This window comes from Suricata suricatta, chromosome 3 (assembly GCF_006229205.1).
Source record: "Suricata suricatta isolate VVHF042 chromosome 3, meerkat_22Aug2017_6uvM2_HiC, whole genome shotgun sequence".
In the NCBI taxonomy this organism is placed as follows: Eukaryota; Metazoa; Chordata; class Mammalia; order Carnivora; family Herpestidae; genus Suricata; species Suricata suricatta.
Window position 1 is genome coordinate 129,535,165 of NC_043702.1, and position 18,150 is coordinate 129,553,314.

An 18,150-nucleotide genomic window follows, 5' to 3' on the forward strand; every position below is an offset into this window, starting at 1 on the left:
CCCTCACAGCTTGGCTTACGCTTATCCTTTACCTCAGTGAAACCTTGAAACCTTTCCGTCCTTCCCCTCCCCAGGTCCTTGTCAACTGTTGGAGCCAAGTTGCTTCCTTTATCACCTGCTTATTGTCTGCTTAATTAGTGCCTCTTTCCTCTACGAGGGAATTAACCACACCTGTTTTATTCACCCAGGTCTGCCCTAGAGGGATCACAGTGCCCAGCAGATAGTCAGTCTGAATTAAAACTTCCTGAATTGGCGAAGGAGTAAATGCACAGAGCCCAGTGATCACCAATTCCTGGTTGATATTAGCATCTGGATTTTTCTTTTTAGCCCAAGTAAAAATATTTTTTTTAATGTTTATTCTTGAGATACAGAGCATGAACGGAGCAGAGAGAGAGGGAGACACGGAAGTCAAAGCAGGCTGCAGGCTTTGAACTGTCAGCACAGAGCCCCACATGGGGCTGGCTCAAACTCAGAAATCCTGACATTATGACCTGAGCTGAAACCAAGAGCCAGACGCCTAACCAACTGAGCCATCCAGGCACCCCTCAACATGTTAAATTCTTAAGTGAAAGAGAGAGCACAGATTTTCTAAATTGTTTCCTTTAATACCTCTTCTTTCTCTAAGTATTAAAATGATATATTTTTCCTACTATTTTTCTAGGAGTGCTATGTATTATATTAATAAAATAGTATTTTCCTCACAGAAAATTGTAATTTATACAAGTGTGTTCTTTTCATTCTGACAATTGTTCACAAGGTATTGATCAACCAAACCAATCTGTCCACCTAAAACATAATTTAGGGGCACCTGGGTGGCTCAGTCAGTTTAAGCATCTGACTCCTGATTTTGGCTCCAAGTCATGATCTTGTCATTTGTGAGATTGAGCCCTACATTGGGCTCCTCACTGACAGCACGGAGCCTGCTTCAGATTCAATCTCTCCCTCTCTCTCTGCACCCTCTCTCAAAATAAATAAACTTTTAAAATAAATAAATAAATAATTTCAACAGGAAGAATTTCTGCAAATACTGAAGAAGTCTTACAACATTGATTCTTTTATTACTTTTCATTGATAGCAGAGATACCATTAGTGATAAGGATAAGGAAAAAATCCCATGTAAATATTATGAGCTTTCATGTATTTTAAATATAAATCCTTGGTGGACACCACCTCAAAAACTAAGTACCAAGTGGTAGACTATAAGCAGCCATCTTAAGTTTGCAATTACATGTTTAACTAAGAAATCTCTTTAAATGAGAATTTTTGCTATGTGGATTCTTCCTAAAATATGTTAGTGCCATCTTTGTCAAAGGATCAATGGTCTAACAATACTATGAAGGTCTTGTCTGAACATGAATTCCCATTTCATGATTGGAAGCAATGATTTAGAAGACTGTGCCATGAACTAAGGTACACTCTAGTGTTATCTTTTTAAGATCTACATTCGTGACCTCTGTCAATTTTAAATTCATCTGCCTTTTCTTCATGACAGTTGAATGGAAAGGAATATAATACCTGTTTGAGATTTGTGGTATATATAAGAAGGGACTGATGGACATTAAGAAATCTTAACTACATGGGCTCCTGGGTGGCTCAATTGATTAAGCCTCCAACTTTGGCTCAGGTCATGATCTCACAGTTTGTGGGTTCAAGCCCCCTGTCGGGCTCTGTGCTGACAGCTCAGAGCCTGGAGCCTGCTTCAGATTCTGTGTCTCCCTCTCTCTCCCTGCCCCACCCGGACTCATGCTCTGTTTCTATCCCAATAATAAATAAATGTAAACAAACAAACAAACAAACAAACAAATCTTAACTTACATGGGCTCCCGGGTGGCTCAGTTAATTAAGTGTCCAATTCCGGTTTCAGCTCAGGTCATGATGTCATGGCTCGTGAGTTCAAGCTCCCCTCTGCTCCCCGCCCCCCCCCCCCCAGTGCATTGGCTCCACACTGTGGAGCCTACTTGGGATTCCCTCTCTCTCTCTTTCTCTCTCTCTCTCTCTCTCTCTCTCTCTCTCTCTCCCTCTGCTCCTCCCTTGCTTATATACCCTCTCTAAATAAATAAATAAAATAAAGTCATAAAAAAAGAAATCTTTATTACAGATGCACATGTTTACTCAGCATGTCCTTATAACTGCATACATCTTTAGGCCCCTTTCCCAAACTGGTTTTCTGTAAATCCTTACCTAATTGCTTTAAATTTCTTTTCTCAATACTTTCATAATATTGAACCAAATACATGTTAAAAGTCTACAAATGGGTTACCCTTTAGTTTCAATAAATTAAAAATTATATTTGTACAAAGTGGAGATAAACTGTACTTTCAAAGAAGATTGTTAAGGTGGACTAAGAATCAGAAAGGATCAAAAACACCAAGACTCACAAAGCAAGAGTAGCAAAATTTTGGTGCATCTCTTTTTTTTCTAAGGCGGGTGAAAGGATCAAAGGATCAGAACAATGTCTGCTCTAGTTACTGTCTTCTTTGGAAAGGACTCCAGAACCAACTAACCTTTGGGTTCCCCCAACTATCACTGATTAGTCATCAACGAGTAGGAGTTGAAGAGATGCTAATAAATTCATTTTCTCTAAGTTAGTTCTTGGGGTGTCTGGATGGCTCAGTCTGTTAAGCAGCTGACTTTGGTTCAGGTCAGGATCTCACAGTTCATGGGGTTTGTGGGTTCAAGCCCCACGTCAGGCTCTGTGCTGACAGCTCAGAGCCTGGAGCCTACTTTAGTTTTGTGTCTCCCTCTCTCTCTGTCCTTCCTTGTACTCTGTCTCTTTCTGTCTCTCTCATAGAAAAATAAACAAACATTCAAAAAAATTAAAATAAATAAATAAGTTGGTTCTCGACAAATATGGATGTTATTTTTCCTCATCTTCTCTACATGAAACAAGTTTTGATGTTCCTGGACCTGTGGGACATTCTGTAAGAGCTCTGGCCCACTTCTCTGAACCCTCCTCAATTTCTTGGATTTTGTAGACTATGACAGGCTATGAGAATAAAAATGACCTTCTTGCATTTCTCTATGCATCTCACCCATTTTTAAAGAACAGGTTTCAGGCAACAATAAGAACAATTTTCCGAAATTGAGAAAAGCAATAGTTCTAGAATTTTTGTTTCCAGTTTAATATTTAGCTTTTGATATTAAGACCCCTAACATGTCAAAATTATTGAGGACCTTTAATAAGGCCTTTGATTATTTGAATTATTTCTATTGATATTTACCATATTAGAAATTAAAACTGAAAAATAAAAGATTTAAAAATTACAATGAAAGAGGTAATTCATAAACAAAGACACATGAATGGCCACTATAAAACTGCCCAACCTTATTTGTGAAAAAAAAATGTAAATTTAAACAAGATACCATTTTTCACATAACAACTAAATTTTTTAATTTATAGTTGTTTGTCCCATGTGAGTGATAACACAGTGTTAGCATTTGGAAGTTACACTCTCGCATACTGCTTCTAAATTGAGACAGTTTTTCTGAAGAGTCAAATGGCAACAATAATTGCTAACCTTCCATGAAATTTTGTTGAATATTTTTGAGAATCCTCCAAACACTCAGTTATCAGTATTACTCCTATTTTACAGTGGAGAAAAGAGTGCTTTGGTAAAGCAACTGGCTTATGATCTCACAACTTGTAAGTACTGGAACTTTTGTTAAAACCTGGGTGTACACGCTTAAGAATCTATCTAAAGGAAGTACAAAGATGTGTACAGACATTTACAGAAAGGGTCTTTTCTGAAACATCATTTATAATAGTAGAAAACGAATCAACCTGAATATTCAACAATCAGTGGTCAGCCAATATAACATTTCCGCAGACTAAAAGTTACAGCTTGGAGAGAAGACTCTTGTTTACAGGTAGATAGCCATTACTTGCCCAGAAGGCGCACAGTAGGGGCTCAATAATATTTGTATCAGATTTGAATGAATACAAACTTATACACAGGTGTAAAAAACCATGTTTTAACAATTTCATGCCTGACTGGTAAGCATGTTATAAAATAGCCAGAGTAGTGTGTTAAACTACTACTAATGAAATAAGGAGGCCATTAGGTAAGGTGACGCTAATGCCTTGGTGGCCAACATAAGCAAACCAAAATCCAAACCAGTCTGAAAACTAACCCTACATACTGAAACCTAAGGACAACCAACCACAAACAGCCAACTAGGCTTTAAACTATAGCCAATCAATAATTTCGTTACATTGATTCCACTCTTTCTTGATAAAAGTCCTTCCTTGTAGAGCGTGCTGTTTGGTGCTGTCCCATTCCACTTGACTGTTGCTCAAATAAACTCTTAAAAAATTTTATATGCCTCAGCTTACCTTTTAACAAATGTGATCACAATTTTGTAAAATGTACATATGGTTGTATGTATAGAAAAATGTCTAGAGGTATAAACAGATATATATGCATGAATTCCTGTCTCTTTGTACTGATGCATAATAGCTATTATATATTTGTTGATTGAATAAATGAATGAATGACATTTTAAAAATAGCCCTTGAGGAGGGGCTCCTGGGAGGCTCAGTCAGTTGAGCGTCCGACTTTGGCTCAAGGCTCATGAGTTCAAGCCCCACGTTGGGTTCTGTGGTGGCAGCTCAAAGCCTGGAGCCTGCTTCAGATTCTGCATCACCCTCTCTCTCTGCCCCTCCCCTGCTCATACTGTGTGTGTCTCTCTCTCTCAAAATTAAACAAACATTTAAAAAAATTTGTTAATAGCCCTTGAGGGGATTATAAGTAATTTTTTTCCTTTCCTCCTTTGCAATTTTTCATATTTAGTGAAATTTAAACAGTGAGTATGAATTAACTTTGTAATAAACAAGAATATTATAAAAAATCATGCTGGGAAATATCATTAGGAATTTTGGAATAAAAGCAGCAAATAGAGACATCCCATAATCCAATAAAATATAACTTGTACCTTATCTTCCTGTTTGTTTTACTGACTGCATTCAACAATTAAAAATATCAGATGTTACAGAAAAATGGCAAGCTTAATATTGTATAGTTAATTATTATTGGGGTTGCCCGGTGAGTATAGAATCCGAGTCACTTGGTTTTAGGACTAGTTTTTTCCATTACACCACACTGCTTAGAGTTCCAGAACACTAATGAATGGATGACGGTGTGGGCACTGCAGTATTCACTGTTTAACAGTGCTTATGAGTGAAATAATTTGCTAATTATCTGATATTAGCAGAAAACTCCAAAGTTGTAAGAAATTCTACATGTGCATGTGACATGAATTGTTTTAGCGGGTTTCTGATCTCCCTAATGGTGTTTCCCACTTTGTACATGTTGGAGCAGCATACATGAATTGTTCTAGAGGAAAGGTCTATAGCTTTCACAGGATTTGTAAAAGGATCTGTGATTTAAAGAAACAAACTTGAAAAAAACTAGAGCTATAGAGTCTGCAAGCAAGAGGAGGGGGAAACACTGAAAATAAATAAAAGGCTTTTGAGAGGAAAAGGAACCACAACTAACTCTGTCTTCCTCTTTTTTATTCCTGGAACATATGTTTTAATATACAAACGACATGGTTTTCTGATTTTGCTTTCTAATAGTGGCACCAGAAAAGACACTGATGGGTTAAGAACACAGGCCAAATTATCTCGATGGAATGAACTTTTATCAGGTACTAAGAAATCTAATAATTTTTCCATTTCCTACTTAAACACAAATGCAAAATACTTCAAAAGTGACTCACGATGTGAAAAAGATTGTAAGTCACTATTGGGGTATTTTGCATTTGTGTTGAAGTAGGAAACAGAAAATTATTAAATAACTTTCTTAGTTTCTTGTTCTAGAAAATGTGCTTCTCTTTCAGGAAGTCTGCAAAGCTGCTTTGAGCAAATGCAGAATGCACACTTCTCCGTACATTTCACAATTATTGCTTAATTTACAATTTAACACTTTCTCGGCTCAGTCAAAGAAGCAAATACTTGTTTCATATCCCAACATCAAACTTGATTGGCAGGGTCTAGGGATCTCTGGAATAAAATTTTAAAATTCTTAACAGGGTTTGTTTCACTACAATTCCCTGTAAATATCTCTTCGGCTTCAATTCCAAATTTCTGAAACAAACAAACAAAACACAAATCCTCCTTGAACTCAAAGGGTTGTATATCCAAATATCCTAACCAAGAATTGACACCCATCCAAATGAGATGCCTCTTAACATACACTCTCCACCTGCCTTAGCTGAATAAATGCTTTCATCATCAACCAGTGTGACAAGCGTTTCTTGCTCTGGTTTTTGAGATGAAAATCATTATTTTTAACACTCAGATGATTATAAATTCTAGGAGATTTAGATAGGTTAAGCCACGCTTATTTCGAAGCCAAATGCCTTTTTTAACTGCTTTTTCTAAAACAAAATTGCCAAAATGGTATCCACACTCAAAACTTAACTTTATTATTTTCTCAGAACGTTTTCAGGATCTAGCTCTGTTCTCCCGGCAGGTCAAATAACTTAGGTAGTAGGGATGGGCAAATCAGAATACCAGTGGTTTTACAACTTCTTTTTAAACATTTCTTTTCGCTCAAGACTGCAGCATATGAAAAACCTAGGAACGCTTTGCTTAAGTAACCGAAATGACTTTTTTTTTTTTTAATTAAAACGTAACTGGGCCCACAAACTCCATCGCTAAAGAGTACTCAGGCTGTCAAATAGCACACCGCTCTAGTCCGGGATGGGTAACCTCGGGGACGCGTCACGTGGAGCTCTAACAAGAGCCACCTCACTGCCCCGTAGACCGTTCGCTTTCTTTGGGGGCTCTAAGTAAGGGAAACACCTTGTCGTTCCATTCGCCCATGCCCTGAGACCCCGGAAAGCAAGGTAGCGTTTGTTAGAAAGAAATTAAGTTCCCCGGTCTGTGTCTCCTTTCCAAAAGGCAGAGAGGAGACGCAGACTTGTGAAGCCGCGAACCGCAGGTTTCCCTCCGTCTTTTCTCCCTTCCAAGTAAGATACATTCTAAAAGCTAAGGAGGGTGGGAGAGAGAAGTGAGCGGGGCAAGAGTAAATATATTGCTTACTGTTCCAGAGTTACAAGAGATTCTTCAGGCTCCTTTATGCCTCTAGCTTTCTGTCAGGATCCTTTTTCAGCCCGGACTACAGAGAAGTTCAAGTTCAATCCTTGGTAGGAGGGGCTAAAATGTGGGCTGGTTTTCTTCAGTCTTTGCAGCTGTTTTAAGGTGGAATGAAAGAGGAAGCCAAGGAAAGCAGTGTTCTGGAAGACGAGGATATCTTAAATGTCAATGTTAACTTCTCAGAACCGGGAGTCTGAAGTTCCAAAACAGGCTTAAATAATATGTAAGTGAACTGATCCGAAACCACATGGATGCTACTGTGTGTATGTGTCTGGAAGCACGTCTTGTCCTTAAGTAGCTACTGCTTCCTCTTCCCCTGCCCCAAACAAGTAAGAACAAACTTTAAAAGATGAATAACCTAGAGCATTTTTGCATTCTTTAATGTTGTTCATAACAACCCAAAATATAAAATGTGTACATTTTGAAGATGAATAATTATTGCACTATATGTTAAGTAACTTGGACTTAAATTTTTTAAAAATGCAATGGAAAAATATCATTATGATATAATCATTGGGTTAGATCACTGAGTTAGATAAATATAGGTTTATTAATTAACAGATTTTTCAGTTTTCTAATTTGGTAAATGTATTACAATTGTAGTATCCCATTACCTTTATATATAATATTAACTTTATGTATATGATATATAATAAAAGTCAACCTAGTTTTAAACTGAAATAAAATATACTAAATGTATTTTAAAAGTATATCATCTATTCAAATATTTCTTCCTCAAACTCAAAATACCTGAGTTGATAACCAAGTGTAAATTTAGGATTAGGATTAATCCTAATTAGGATTAGGAGTGTAAAATTAGGATTAAGATAACTGAGTGTAAATTTAGGCTGTAATGCACATGTTGAGATATAGAGGAAAAAATCAAATCACATTGAATTACATATTGACAGTACGAATTCAAATACCCGATATCACAGTAATTAAGAGGGTGTACTGTTTAAATTTATCCAAATTCCACAAGAATGGATCAGTGTCTTTAAAGATTGACATATTCATGTAGTATATCTTGTTTTCAAACACTTTGTAGAAAGAATATAATTTCTGCAGACTCCGTCATTAAGTCTTCCGGATTATCTGCTTTCTGCAGCCCAAGAATCAACTCCTTTTGGTTTTATTTTTTCCCATAGATTCAACCTGGCATACTACAAATCACTCCTTCCTAAAGGATGTCTGTAGTGTCTCATGGGATCAAGACATTTTTCTTTTCAAAGAAGACCCTGAATTTCTTGGAAAGTGGTGTGTGTGAAACAGAGGAACAGAGAACACACTGCTATTTTTCATCACATCCCCTGGTAGAATTGGTGAAAGAATAGGTTTCACAGGGCAAGTTCATCCTAAGACTCTGACAGAAAAAGACTCCCTTTTCATGAGCCTCACAGGGTTGTAATCAGTTTGATAATCAAAAATTGTAGCTCTCAAAAGAGAGGATTTCTAGTATGTTACGTGTTAAAAATAGGAAAATGTTTTGATTAAAGGCTTTTAGAGAAAAATTAAGTGTATGCGGTGGCTAGAGTTAAAAAGTATGGGGAGAGGGGTGCCTGGGTGGCTCAGTCGGTTGAGCATTAGGCTCAGGTCATGATCTCACGGTTCGTGGGTTCCAGCCCTAAGTCAGACAGTACTGACAACAAGCTCATAAGCTTGGAGCCTGTTTCAGATTCTGTGTCTCCCTCTCTCTCTGACCTCCCCTGCTCATGCTGTCTCTCTCTCTCTCAAAAATAAATAAAATATTAAAAAAACAACACATGGGGAGATGTTTTTCTCTTTCCAAACTTACTAAGTGAGACTGACTTATCTCCATACTTGCAGTGAATGAAGGCTTCTGCAAGCCTGTCTCCCCCTGTCTGTAACTGATATAGACCACCTCCCATTGTTCCATTCTGTGTCCTCCACGCCCACATCCATTTTGGCTCCCTACCTCTGATCTCACTATTTACATAGACCCCCTAACTAGATGCTACAAGTCCAGATACTACCCTCACTTTGTCCTATTTTCTCCAAAATTATATTTCAAGCTCCAGAGACCTCTGCCTCCAGGTTAGGTGAGAGAGACACTGCATTCATAGCCTGCCTCCGGCTGCAGCACCAATGAGATCAGAAGACCCCCTTCCCTGGGCCTGTGACCAATGAAGGTCATTGAGGAGGACGACAGGTGAAACCTGTCTGACACGGAAGGTGTGGTAGCAGCCTCTTTAAATCCAGTCCCTCCTTTTGCATTATTACTAGTCAATGAGTTTCGTACCATTTGTTACTAATTAACATCTTAAAATTTTAGACTGAGAACAATAACCTCTCATAATAACTAGCACTGCATAAGGAAGCAACTAAAACAGTCCTAAAACTGACTGAATTAATAACAAGTAAGTAGCTACTTGCCAAAACTAATGGCTCAAAAAATGGAAAAGAAGAACTTGATGTTTTTACAATTGGCGTTTTTCCCTTTATATGAAGTTGCTTCCTATTTTTTTTTTACAACTTCCACTTCACCTCTCCTTTACTCTAATTACACAAAAGTGATTTGTCTCCTATGAGCTTGGGCATGAGGTATGAGATACTATTTGTAGTAAAAGCCATACATTCAGTGAAAACGATTAGCCTGTATGCTAATTATACTCAGAATCCTGAGAGAGTTGAATAGGAAAGTCTAATCAGATTGCAGATAGAAACAGAGAAGATTCTAACTGTTCACCAATTTGCTCATAATGATATGTCCCTCTTGTCCACTGCTATGCTTAAGTATTCTGGTCCATACTTCAACTATATGTATAGTAAACTAATAAGCTGGCATTCTTACTACTTACATGTCTGTGAATATCATTCATAGGAATCATTCCTGTCTTTAAGTACTAATAAAATCAAGTTAGTAAAACTCCCAAATCAAAGAAAATTGAAGACATTCTCATCTGTGAATTTTTTTGGAATTCAGCTAATTGACCCTATCTTTCTCTCAACACAGAAATGAATTCTCCTTGCACACCTTTCCCTTAAATTCCACTGAAATAATTTTCATCCTGTAAAGCTTAATTCAATTACCACTTTGTCTGGAAAATTTCTCTACCCACTCCCCTTTCCAGTTTAAAAAATCTTTCCACTTGAGAAAGAACATTCATCTGAGCACTAGTCAATTTGTTTTATGCGTGGCCGTAGAAATAAAAATATTTTGTGCTCTATGACGATAGGAAACAAGAATTCTTCATTCTAATCAACCCTCTCCTCCACTCCCCAAGTCTGCATGGCATTAGGAGCTCCAAGGATGTGTGCTGAATTTGTTGTCCATGCTTTTGGGTTCAAAAATATCTTAAACCTGACACCGAGATAACATTCTACTTGCTGCTGCCATTTTCAACATTACTAAAAAAGAGAAAGTTTAGTTTTACTACTTCCCCCTCCCCCACCAATGCTAGTAAAACTCCTGGTAATATGAAGCGAATCATAAATTAGGGGTGGGACAGACCCTAATTAAAATGTATTTATAATGAATTTAAAAATTAGATGGTATGACAAAAGCACAGATCTAGAAAGTATTTGTGAACAATAAGAACTATATTTGAATAGTTAAATATCTATTAGAATCACCTGTACTTTTCATATACATTGACAATAGCCATATTTTACCTCAATGTTTTGACCTGAAAAGTGGAAGCAATAATTTTCTCTTAATTATTATTTTTTAATTGAGGATGTTAGGCAGATTATTACTACTTTTTAAAAATTTTTTTCCTTCTTAATTTTTTTAATGTAGTAAGAGAACTATAACAAATAACACTAGTAATATCACTGTTACTCTTTAAGTAGAGCCTATAAGGAGCTACGTAGTTTGTTATTATTACTACATTTGCAGGATCATTCACTATAATCATAAAATTAGACATTATTATCTTTATTTGGAATCCTAATATTACATATGCAAGGAAAATTGGCAGTAAAGTCAGGATTTCAATCCAAGTCTGTCCAACTTGACAATTTTTCCAGTATATCGTACTGTCTCACAGCAAGTGTTCAACCATCTTTTCAGCTTTGTCCCAAGCCACCCAAATCCCTGACGGTGGAGCCACTGGTAGGAAATGAAACCTCTAAGTCTCCAGGCTAGAAGCTTCCATCACTCTCTTCCTCATCAGCAATTGTCACTCTCTTGTCCCTTTTTCCCACTCCCAACTCCTTCATTCATCTTTGGGTTTCTATGTTCAAAATTTTTATATCAACAGTTTCCTTTTCATTTTGTTATAAAATATTAATTTATACCCTTACATTACTATTACTTTCATGTATTATCAAATGGGATTCACCCCTGCATCTCCTTTCCCCTCTTAACATCACCCTAGACTTCATTTCCAGAAAAAACTTCCCTGCAAGTCAGATCATTTTACTGCCAGACTCCTAACATGTAGTTTTCTCCACCCCTATGGACTTCTACTACTATATCTTAAAAATATTTCTTTTTCTCTTATAAGTGAAAATCAAATCAGGGTCCCTTAGGGTTTTATCACAAATTGTACGTTTATATTGTACAATTGGAATGGGCCATGCAGTCAACAATTAATATGACTTAATACCCAGTAGAAAATTTAGACTACAGATAAACCACGTTCAGGAACTTTTACAAAGCCAAATTGTCAAAACATTTTACTTTTACCTACTCATGGAAATAATTTAGCAAGTTGTTTTCCGCTCTCCAAGATCCCTCCAAATTTGGTAAAGCAAGTGCTTGTCTGGTTTTAGCAATTCTGTCAGAATGGACACCAGCCCATGGATCAGAGACCAACTTGCCAGCATCTAACAGAATTTTTAAAATGCTTGTGCTGTTGGGATTTAAATATGCTGCTGGCCATGAGAGAATCCGAGCCCATGTCCTTTGCTCTGAAGGTAATCCTGAGTAGGAAGAATTACTACTAAGTGAATGTCCAGACTTCTTCAAGTAACTGAGCACTCATAGACATCAGCAGTGTTTTCACAAGAGGGCTAAAAAGGTAACATAAAACCAGTGACTAAGCATCTTCAAAAACACTTTTGCTATTTGTCCAAATATGCTGTCAGGCCCAAGAATTTCTCTTTGGAAAATCTTTCATATAGATATAGATATCATTGATATGCCATTGTTCTCTGATGAAAACACAACGAAACAAAGGCAAGTTACGTTTAGTCTTCACCCAACTAATAAAGATAGTCACATACTAGAATTTAATTTCATTAGATTTAATCTAACCTTTAATCTCAGTTTGTCCCAAATCGGTTTTTTAGGATAGAGTGAAATTTGAGATAATTCACAACAGCTTGTAACAAAATTCCAAAGACTGCTATGAAAAGCAAAACACTCATCATAATAAAATCCATTCCAAATTAACAAAATGACCCCACTGTTTTACATATGTGTAGGTAGGACTATTGAGAAGTACATTGCTGACACAAAATAATTATATATTTCTTAATTAATATCCTACTGAGATATTTTTACTTTCCTGAAAATAGCAGCAGACTGGTTTAAAAACTGAATTAAGAACAAAAGACTAAAATCCTAACCAGTTGCAAGTCCATTCTTGCTTATTATTTGGTACAGTTAAAGAAAGCACTGTAATATCAAATAATATTTTGATTTATCACTAAAATAGGAAGAGAGAAAAGGGTATGACTATTTTGCTACAAATAATAGTTCTAGAAAAACAATTTTCCTTTCCTTTGGTTCTGTAGATATTTCTATTTTACTAACACCCATTCTGATTTTGTAATAAATGCATGGTTTGTTATATATGGCCATTTGTTTTGGAATGTTCTACAACCCTTACATAGCACTCTCGTTGGATATAATATATATTTAATAAATAGCATCCATTCACCACTCACTAAATAAGATTCATTCATTTGATCACTCATTTGCAATGATTTTTAAATATCTATGCTGAAAGATCCTTTTTAAAATCTATAATTTACTTGGGAAAGCAAAAATTAAATTACTACTGATAAACTCATTCACCAAGTCACTTCATTTCTTGAAAGTAAGAACTTATCTGTTTTGTGATAAGATTGGCTCCTAAAAAGTCCTGAAAACATAATCCATCTTTACCCAAGACTTATGTAGCCATCCCCTTCCAGTCTCATCTACTTACCTGCAGGAAGTCGAAAGGCAGGGGCTAGAGAGAGAAAATAGCTGGATTAACAAAGTTCATATTTTCATGGAGCTTATATCTTAGTGGATGGGGAGACAAGGAACGAAATAAACAAGATAGTGACTAAACAAGATAGTGACTAAAAAAAAAAAAATCAACATGTCCAGCAAAGGTTTCTTTCAGGATACATGTCAGTTGAGACTTGAAAGATGAAAAGAAGCCATAAAACTGAGTGTGAGAAGAATGTAGAAGCACAGAAACCCTTACTGATGGCATGAAACATGAAAAATGTGTATGACTGAACACCATCCTAATTGTCTTGAAAAGGAAGCACTGGAAGACAAAAATAGAGGCAAGGGAACACTAAGTTAAATCTGAAAATCCCCTAACTGGGCCATGAAATCAGGATTGGAATTTGATGGGTTGCTATAAATTTAAGTGGTAAAGGCAAAGGTCGGAATTCATGGCTGGCAGGAAGTCCAAAGGCAATTCTAGGAGATGAGAGTTTGTGGGGAGAGCGAAAGGAGAGAGGTAAACTTAATGTATGTTGGGCATAAGAGACTCTTTAATACTGAGAACAAACTGAGGGTTGGTGAGGTGTGAGGGAGAGGGAAAAGTGGTTGATGGGCATTGACGCACTTGTTGGGATGAGCACTGGGTGTTGTATGGAAACCAATTGGATAATAAATTACATTTTTTTTTAAAAGAAATGTATGTTGGGGGTCAGGCTTTAAAAATTCTTTAATAAAAAAATTTTAATGATAATTCTTTAATAATATAGAAATTTAGGGAAGCCTGGGTGGTTCAGTTGGTTAAATTTAGGTCATGATCTCCCAGCTAGTGAGTTGATGAGTTCAAGCCCCATATCAGGCTCTGTTTTGACAGCTCAGAGCCTGGAGCCTACTTCAGATTCTGTGTCTCCCTCTTTCTCTGCCCCTCCCCAGCTAGCATTCTCCCTCTCTCTCTCTCCTTCTCTCTCAAAAATTATAAATAAAAAAGTTAAAATAATAATATAATATAGAAATTTAGACATTTTCCTGCAGTGAATAAGAAACTTCCAGATTACCAAAATTGGTAGTGGTTAGTTGCACCATTTTGTTTTAATTTTGGTAGTAAATTCCTTGTCAGAGATGGACTTTGATGTTTTGGGTCTCAGCAGGGAATGACACTGTTAAACTAGTAATCTGGAAGACAGCAGGATAGACTAAGAAGTAGAGACAGTGATGTGGGGAGGGGAAACCAAAGTCTTAACTGGGTCAAGACTACTTGAAGAGGAAGCCTATCAAGATGGAAAGGATGGAAACGGAGAGTTGAAAAAATTTGACAACAGTCAACTGCATGAATAAACCAAACCATACTACATGGTAGGGGAAGATAATTTGTATACGATTGTCCAAATTTAGAGACTTAATGTTTTAAACATAGTATGTATTTAATAATGTCTTATTAAGATTTATGATTTAATCTTCAAGTTGCTGCTTATCTCATGAACTTATATCTGAAAACAAGTCAGTTTATTCTTAGTTGGAATAATTATTTCCCCCCTTACGTTGTGAAAAACAACTCAGGAAACAGAGATTTGGGATTATAAAACATGTCCTCTGTTTTTAAGTCCTCAAAGCAGCAGACATGCGTGCTTAGGAAAGAAAGTTTTCCCAGCACATGGGAATCATACCCTAGATCTGCAGGTGACCTCTGGGATGAACTGGGGTCCTGACACCACTGCCCCAGGCCATGTTATCATGTATTTCACTGGAAGGATAGTATGCCATTGACTCTGGGATGGTGGGTGATTTACCCAAGATTGAACATCAAAGTCAGAGTTTAAACCAAACCTTTGACTTCCAATTAAGTATGTCTTTTTATAGCCATTTCCCATTGCCTATTTACAGATAAATTAATTGAGCCTGAGAAGTCAAAGAAAAACCTCCCATAGGAAATGAGAAAGTTTGGAGTTTTCATATACACGTTTTATTTCCTGCTGAGCTATTGTTTAAAAAACTTCATACTAGATAGGTCATATCATTGCTAAACATTTTGAAAGAGCATGTGCCATCCTCTTGTATCGGGTTCTCCTGGCTGTGAGTATATTGTCCTTCTCCAGTCCAAACCATCACTATGTGTTCCAGCGACAAAGAATTTAAGTTGTATGACTACTAAAGCAGTCAGTACAAAGCATGAAGAAGATTACTAACCTCAATTCCTTGCTTCCTTTCATCTCCTCTCTCAGTTATGTTTGCAAAGCCCAAATTCTTATAGAGAATTATGAGAGGAAGCAAACATGGAGACAGGTTAGAAAGGATCCAGGTGATTTGTTTATTTACAGAGTATTGATAACCTCCATCCCTCAGATTAAGAGCAGGTAGCAAGACTTTTGGGGATGGCTATCTGACCATATGGTAGAATATAATTTGCTTAAGACTGATGATTCATACAATCTAGTAATTCCATTACTGGGTATCTACCCAAAGGATATGAAAACACTAACTCAAAAAGGTAGGAGTGCCTGGGTGGCTTAGTCGGTTAAACGACCAACATTTGGTTTTGGCACAGGTCATAATCTCATGGTTGGTGAGTTCAAACCCTGCATCAGGCTCTGTGCTAGCAGCATGGAGTCCACTCTCTCAAAATAAATAAATGTTAAAACAAATAAACAAAAAATATCTGTGTTCTCCTATGTTTATCGCAGCAGCATTATTTATAATAGATAAGATATGGAAGCAACCCAAGTGTCCATCAATAGATGAATGGTTAAGGAAGATGTGATAAGCCTTTACAATGGAATATTACTTGGCCACAAAAAGAATGGTATCTTGCCTTTTGTGACAACATGGATGGACCTAGAAAGTATGCCATGAAATAGCATGTGAAAGCATTATGAAATAAGTCAGACGGAAACAGACAAATACCCTATGATTTCACTTATATGTTGCATCTAAAAAACAAAGTAATAAATAAACAACAACAACAAAAACCAGAAACAGAACCATAAATACAGAGAACAAATTCCCAGAGGGGAGAAGGGAGGGGAGATGAGCAAAATGAATGAAAAAGAATAGGAGGTACAGACTTCCAGTTATGGAATTAATAAGTCATGGGATAAAAGGTATACCATTGGGAATAGAGTCAATGGTATTAAAATAATGTTGTATGGTGACAGATGGGTGAGCATAGCATAATGTAGAGAGTTTCATATCACTAGTTATATACCTGAAACAAATGCAGCGTTGTATAACAACTATGCTTCAGTTTTTAAAAAGTTGATAAATGCTTAAAAAAAGATTAATGATTCAGAGATTCCATTTAAAATTCGGGACTTTGGGGGGCACCTGGGTGGTTCAGTCGATTGAGTGTCTGACATCAGTTAGGTCATGATCTCATGGTTAATGAGTTCAAGCTTCACGTCGGGCCCTGTGCTGACAGCTCAGAGCCTGGAGCCTGCTTCGGATTCTGTGTCTCCCGCTCTCGGTCCCTCACCTGCTTGCACCCTGTCTCTCTCTCTCTCTCAAAAATAAATAAACATTAAAAATAAATAAATAAATAAAATTAAGGACTTTTGTGCCTTATACATAGTAATTAATATATATTATTACATAGTAATGTGTAAGTAATACATGATAAGAGTTTAATAATATTTATTAAGATTAATCTTCAAATTGGTATTTACTTCAAGAATCAATAATACATGAAGAAGAAAACCAGCTTATTCTTAGTAGGGAACAGTTTTGCTATATGAAAGTTTGAAAACCCATTTGAAGAAGAAAGAGGAGGTGAGATTATGAAATGCAGGGCGCCCTGGTAACGTTGGACCGTGTCTGCAGGAATTCTCAGGACTCTAGACTGGTGTCCAGAGAGCAGCTCTCAAATTTCCTGGCATAGTGTGGCTTGGGTATGGGCTTCTCATAATCAGACTATATCAAATTTATCAGGTTCTAGTTAAATGTCTGAAACTTTACAAGATCCACAGGGCACTTGCACACACTTGATTCTAGGAACAATTCAATTTTGATTTAGGAAAATAAAAGAAATGTGACATACTACATTCTGTGTTACAGAAATCATAGCCACTGTACCTAGTTCCATAGAAGAAAGAGAATAAAAATCACACATGTCCCCAGCTAGAGATAACCTTGGCTAATATTTTGTTGTGTATCATTATGTCTTTTATTGTGTTCATTTACATATAATTTTAATACCATTATAATACAACTGTTTTTAATGCTTATTTTTACTGATGGAAGCATGTTAAAAATATTTTCCCAGACAGTAAGATATTTTAATGTTTGTATATATCACAATATATGGACACAATATAATTAATTATTAAAGGATAACATTTTAATACTTGCTGTTTCCATTTTTTCTCTGTTATAAGCAAAACTTTGATAAACATGTTTGTAACTAAATCTTAGCTCAAATTCACAATTAATTGAAGAGGCAAGTTTTGATATGAGAAGTAATGGGAAAGTTAACATTTGTATGTTTCCTTGTGGAAAACAGTCTGGATCAGGCAGATGGATGGAAAATATTCTCATTCAAGGGACATAGGTAGACAGAAGATAGGATACAGCAACCATTTGTTGAGGACACAGAAAACAGTTATACAATTTCATTTAATTTTCAGCTGCACTATGGGGTATTGTCCACATTTTATAAATGGGAAATTCAGGCATACGATTAAATTTCCCAAGGCAAATTACTAAGTGTTAGAGCAGAGATCTAAACTCAAGTCTTCCTTATTTGAAAGACCATGGCTTTTTTTCTTAGATTCTCTACTTTTTAATGTATATAATTTAAAACAACTTTAGCCAACCTCACCATTTTGCATTGACAGAACTTCCTAATAATAATAACATGTATTCTGCTCTAAAATATATAAGGAATGATGAAGGAAGCACAAAGTTCAACTTTCTGGAGAAACATCTTTTTTGG

General features: G+C 36.4%; 1 protein-coding gene across 3 annotated transcripts in view; it reads right to left on the minus strand.

Annotated features, from left to right (window-relative positions):
• The window catches only part of PLA2G4A (phospholipase A2 group IVA), a 148,615-nt gene extending 141,497 nt beyond the window's left edge, over window positions 1–7,118 (minus strand). For 2 of the 3 annotated variants that reach the window (XM_029935174.1, XM_029935171.1), the window contains exon 1: window positions 7,046–7,118. The gene's annotated coding sequence lies outside the window, so the exon portion shown is untranslated. The remainder of the gene's footprint in view (window positions 1–7,045) is intronic. The other variant, XM_029935173.1, reaches the window with a different exon arrangement.
• Window positions 7,119–18,150: the final 11,032 nt, after the last annotated feature.